This window comes from Syngnathus leptorhynchus, chromosome 5, assembly GCF_054491065.1.
Source record: "Syngnathus leptorhynchus isolate UIUO chromosome 5, UIUO_Slep, whole genome shotgun sequence".
NCBI lineage: Eukaryota > Metazoa > Chordata > Actinopteri > Syngnathiformes > Syngnathidae > Syngnathus > Syngnathus leptorhynchus.
In genome coordinates, this window is record NC_141199.1 from 1,844,404 (window position 1) to 1,850,395 (window position 5,992).

A 5,992-nucleotide genomic window follows, 5' to 3' on the forward strand; every position below is an offset into this window, starting at 1 on the left:
CTGAAAAAACTTGTACAATTAATTAGAGAGGTAAAAAAATCTCACATGGTTCACTCTGGATGGCATGCACAACCACTAAGTGCAGTTGATGGTTGTAGCAGTGGATGTATGGGATATACCTAGCAAGCTTGTTTTGCAGCAGCGCTTGTACACCACCTCTTATCCCACTCATCACAGAAGCTCCATCATAACACTGGCTAAGTATGTTGTCAGCACTGTAGCCAGCATCAGAAAGGTGTGTCAATATTTCAGACGTGATGTACTCTGCATCAAGTAGATGCAAGTCAAGCAACCCAATAAGATGCTCCTCTGGCATGGAATTGCTGACAAATCTAATCATCACAGACAAGTTTTCCACATTGCACCTGTCCCTGGTCCCATCACTTTTGAGGTAAAACCTTGCAGAATCAGCATTTTCATATTTTTTCCTGACCTCTGCAAGCACCATGTCTGCCAGTATTTGGATCATTTCATTTTTGATATCCTTAGATGTGTATTTTGCATTATTTGGGGTACCCTTAGCAATGCTTGCTAGCTTCTCATCCTTCTCTAATGTATACTCCATGGGTTTCAGAAAAAGCCCTGAAGCAACATCATCACCACCTGCATCATGTCTCAAGGTTTCTGCAGTTCCACGGAGCCCCAATTCATCCACACAGAAAAACTTAATAGCACTGCCCACACTCTTGACATAATAATAATTTTTTTGAAGTTGGGTTTTACCAACCAACAGAGAGTCAACAGAACCCCCTGTAGCCTCTCTGCTTTTGTGCTGAGTCCACGTGGTGGAACAGTGCACATGGTTGTGGCTGGACACATGCCTCTGTAGCCCCTTGTTTGACACGCTCAAACATGGCAAAATAAAACTCTTGAATCTTGAAAGTGAAGTTTTGAGAAAAACATTTTCTTTATTTATTTATTGAATTCCTTTTTTAAATTATTTCCCTTTATTGGAGCTGTTGTTAATCATTAGTTATATCACGGGTCGCTACAACGAGTTTGGTGGAGTTTTTACTGCTTCTTCCAACTTCTACCGCGCTGACTAACTTGACGCTCTCTGGCTGCGTCTTGCCTCATTTGCATACTCACAGTGATTGGATGTTTACGGAGGGGCGCGGAGTCCTGACATCAGGCTGTGTGAGGACAAACACTGCACCGACATGAGAGAAGAGAGGGGGCTGATTTACATGTGTTTCTATCAGCGGATTTTTCACTTCTAAAAGTTTGATTTGAGGGGGCAGGACATCTGTCCCTTGCCCCTGGGTAGAGCCGGCCCCGTTTTCAAGTGCCTCTGTACCAAACAGGGTGCTGATGGCTTATCCGCTTTTAACCGTAAAATGGTCAAACAGTCTCACGTGTGGTTCTTGCAAAGAAGTTAGAGCAAAACTCTAACATACCATTTATGTTTTCTATTGGGCAAACGTCACAGTAAAATATGAAATGTGTTGAGAAACCATTCGAAAACAAAAAGCATCAATCTGTTGTAGGAAACAAATGAAAATAGGCAGTCATTATAACCTTTCATCACTTGCAACAAATACAAGTATCAGGCTGGTGGTTGCACCAAAGGTGACAGCGGCTCAACTAAGTGGACAGCTGAGGAGACTACGCCCGAGCAAGGCTGCAGGTCCAGACGGGCTCATTCCTCATCTGCTGAAGGCCTGAACTTTGGAGCTGGGTGACCCACCCACAGCTCATCTTCAATGTCAGACTGGAAAAGGGTGTGGTGCCTCAGTTGTGGAAGACGTTGTGCATGAAATTTCCAAAGATTTCCAAGGAAATCACGACCTCTGGAACTGAATGACTTCAGAACAGTCACGCTGACTTCACACGTGATTGCTGCTTCACCACCTCAGGCTTCAGGTTCGGCATGGTCTTGACCCTCTACAATTTGCGTAGAGCCTGTATCCAGTGCCTGTAGAAATCAAAGGAGTCTGTGTGGAGGTGGCGCAGACCTGTAAATCACTTGGAGTGTCTTGACTGGTCTGCTCACATCGATGCTTTGTGCAAAAAAGGACAATGCCGACTGTACTCCCTCAGGCGGTTGGCATCCTTCAATATCTGCAATGTGATGTTGCGGATCTTTAATCAATCTGTTCTTCTCCTTTGCAGTGGCATGCTGGAGGCACAGCATAAAGAAGAGGGATGTCTCACTAGTGAGGAAGGCAGGTTATGTTCTGGGCGCAGAGCTGCCTGATCTGACTGTGGCAGATCAACAGGTGTAGGCCAGGCTGCTGTCCATCATGAACAGGGGTGTCCAAACTTTTTGCAAGGAGGGCCAGATATGATAAAGTGAAGGGGCCCGGAGGCCAATAGTTTTTTAGGACATTTTTTAACTACAAAAATTTAATGCAAATACACAGTGTTATAATACTATTTTCATTGCCACAATTATCTTTATTTTTCAAATGAAAAAATAACCAAATATAAGCCACTCGGGCAGATGTGAACAACTCTAAAAACACAAATTCTGCCTTTCGCTCATATCTGAAGATCATGAGGGGTCTTCTGAGCCATGCTTTGTCTGGCCCCTCACCTAGAACCATTTTGGTATGGGTGACCCTACCAGGGGCATGAAGCCCCAGACAACATGGCTCCTAGGATCATAGGGGCACACGAACCCCTCCACCACGATAAGATGACGACTCACGGAGGGGAGAGTCAATGTTTTGTCAAATGTAATTGTTTTTGGAGTCTTAACAGGACATGTAAGAACACAGTGATGAGAGGAGCTGAAGAAACATCTCAAAAGACTATTCCAAAGGTTGCAGAAAAGGTGCTGTTTTTCCAGACGTGCTACTGCTCTTTCGGTGGCGGATCCAGCTGGGGGTAAGCGCACGCACACACACACACACACACACACACACACACACACACACACACACACACACACACACACACACACACACACACACACACACACACACATACACACACACACAAACACACACACAAACACACACACACACACACACACATCTCAGAACAATTGTCCAGTTTTATGGTTCCAGATTTGCTCAGCAAATTACTGCGGATACGGAAGCAAAGACCGAGGTCCAGATCACCCCAACGTTCTGGCTGAAGGTCCCAAGAAGGTGGGGGATGGAGCCCTCGTGGACTGGACCCTATAAAGTGGTGGAGCGCATCTCCGGCAAAGGAGATACGTGGTATCATCTGTCCGAGTGCGCCTCAGTGAAGGGTTCCGGCAAGGAACCATATCCGCCATCGACAGCATCCCCGCCCACAGTTCAAACAGAGGGAGAATAATCCTCTTACCCCTTGGTGGCCAGGTAGTCAGTAGTTTCTGGTCGCCTAAGGCAGAGACTTTTCCTGCATTATAACATCTTGCCGCAGGTTTTTCACTCACACACTCAAATTGAACTGGAGTATTGGGGCAAGACCTCCTCTTCACTGGGAATTACTGTCATTGTTTGTTTTAGAGCCAGCCTCTGCAGCCGGGGATCGGACCGCCAAGGTCCCCGCATTTACCTGGACGCCTCCCTGGGGAGGTGTTCCGGGCATGTCCCACCGGTAGGAGACCCCGGGGACGACCCAGGATGCGCTGGAGAGACTACGTCTCTCGGCTGGCCTGGGAACGCCTTGGGATCCCCCGGGATGAGCTGGATGAAGTGGCTGGGGAGAGGGAGGTCTGGGAGTCCCTCCTAAAGCTGCTGCCCCCGCGACCCGACACCGGATAAGCGGAAGAAGATGGATGGATGGATGGATGTTTGTTTTAATCATGTATCACCCTTCACAATCCCCAACCCGTCCCCTATCATTTTACTCTTTGGGTGCTAGTCTTTTTTTTCTGTTTTTGCTCTTGTTCTCTTTGCTGTCACTCCTGTAGCATAGTTCTTTGTGTTATTGTTGACCTCTTTCGAGGCCAAAAGGGGGACTGAAGAGAGAGCAACAGCAATGTGTACATGTTATGTTAGGTTAGACAATCTCATGTACGTTTTGATGCTCATATCTGTACAATTCTCTTTATTAGTTTATATAAACATAACTGCTCAATCAGAACATGAATACAACACACAGAACTGTATAAACACACACACATAGGCACACACTCACACACACAGGGGGGTGACGCCCCCCCACACTCAGGTACCAAATGGTCATGTGACAAGTTCCCGCCTTTCCGGACAGTATAAAAGAAGCTGACCTGGAGAAGGAAGCTGTTGTTTCATCTGCTGCCGTGCCTCGTGCATTGGCGCCGATTAAACAACCCAAGATCTTGCCAATAAAGAACCAACTCTATACTCCACATCTTTGTTGTTCCTGGCTCAACATCGGACATCCCGCACAATGCGCAAGAACGCCCATTACCCTTGTGAAGATTAGCAGTTCAGATAATGGATGGATGGACATATATATTAATAGCTATATAAATGATTTTTTTACCCATCTTGGCAAGTGTTAGGGATGTTCTGACTCTAACATATTTTGCAAGAACCACACGAGAGACAGTATGCCCTTTGAACACTTGCAAGTGGAGAATTTGTTCGTTACTGTAGATACAGCAATGTCCGAACAAAGTCTGCCTTTGCATTCTTGCAAGAGTGTATTTATTGAGAGAAGAAGGGTGGGGGTGAGAGTGACAAAGGTGGGGGTGACAATTTACATGTGTGGTGGTCACCACAGACAATGGTTGACCACTTCAGAGGGTCCCAGTTTATTGTTTTACGAGGTCGTGGAAATAAAACCTAGTGGAGCCTTCCAGATGACTAACTAAACAACACACCATTTGGAGAGTGGCAACAACTGAATGGTTAAACTTTTCAGAGTCAAAGAAAGGTAGAAGGTTAAAACAAAGTTCATCATTCTAGTCTACATCCCAACATAATCATACGATCAAGATAGTTCATAAACCCTAACAGCAAGTGTTTCTGGCTATGTGTGAAATCGTGTAAAACCATCTGGTTCTGGGCAACAAAAAATAGCACCTTTAACATTGCATTATCAAAGACAACAAGCCATTTTAAACACTTTAGATTAATCATCAGTTTGAATAAATAATAGAAAAATAATTAAGATAGGTTTTAATATACATTATATTTCCCTGTTGATATCCAAACGTGGAGTCAGTAAAAGAAGGGAGGGGGGTTAATGCAACCACTCATCTTCCTCCATCTGATGGCTCTAAAATTAGATCTTCTGCAGCTAGTAATCTCTCCAAATTATATTGTGCAGGAATCCGAGCTCCCAGATTTTATGAGATCAAATGTCTGGACTTCAGTCAGTTCATAAAGCACTGTGAATGAAGACATTATTTGTCTCATTGACCGCTATGGTGGCAATGCTGTTACAGAAACTATGTATTTTATCCAAACGGAAAATGTGGAGCCCGTTAGAGTTTATTTCCTTGGGTGCAAAATATTTTGGGAGCAAAATCGCATAAAATCACACTGTATCATGCATTATTATGCGTAAATGCATCAAACAACATTCCATGGAAAGTTAAATCATTTGGAAAGCACACATTTGTGTAATGATTAGAATGTCCACACATTTTTTAACTGCTTTGTCCTCACAAGTGTCGTGGGCGCGCTATAACCTATCCCAGCAGTCTTTGGGCGATAGGCCTGTTGGATTACTCAATAGTGCCAGTCCCACTCCGCAGCATAAAACTAATACGAATTGTCCATGCCCAATTTACTCAACATGTGATAGATTTTCTTTTGTTTAAGGAAAGTATTCACACTGACACAAAAAGGATACTCACACGAGGTGGATTCAATTTTCTCCGATTCTTGTTGCAACATTTGGGTTCAGGAAGGGTATAGCACTGGACCGCTTTCTATGACCCACAAAACTCACACCTGCAGACGGGCAGAGTCAGAAAGGTGGTGTCTAACTTCTCAAGTCCTCATGTTTATATAGTTGTTTGACAACGGTACAATTCTACAGAGTATGTGGGTTGTGGCTTCTTTATCAGCATCCTTGGGCCTCACCCCTGTCTGGTCTTTCAGACACAAGGGCAATGATTTTT

At 44.6% G+C, this 5,992-nt stretch overlaps 1 long non-coding RNA gene across 1 annotated transcript; it reads left to right on the forward strand.

The window, feature by feature from the left end:
- The first annotated feature begins 2,501 nt into the window (after positions 1–2,501).
- Positions 2,502–4,186, forward strand: LOC147056222 (uncharacterized). Its single transcript, XR_015066131.1, has 3 exons — positions 2,502–2,829; positions 3,012–3,354; positions 3,441–4,186. It is a non-coding gene; the product is annotated as an uncharacterized LOC147056222 (long non-coding RNA).
- Positions 4,187–5,992: the final 1,806 nt, after the last annotated feature.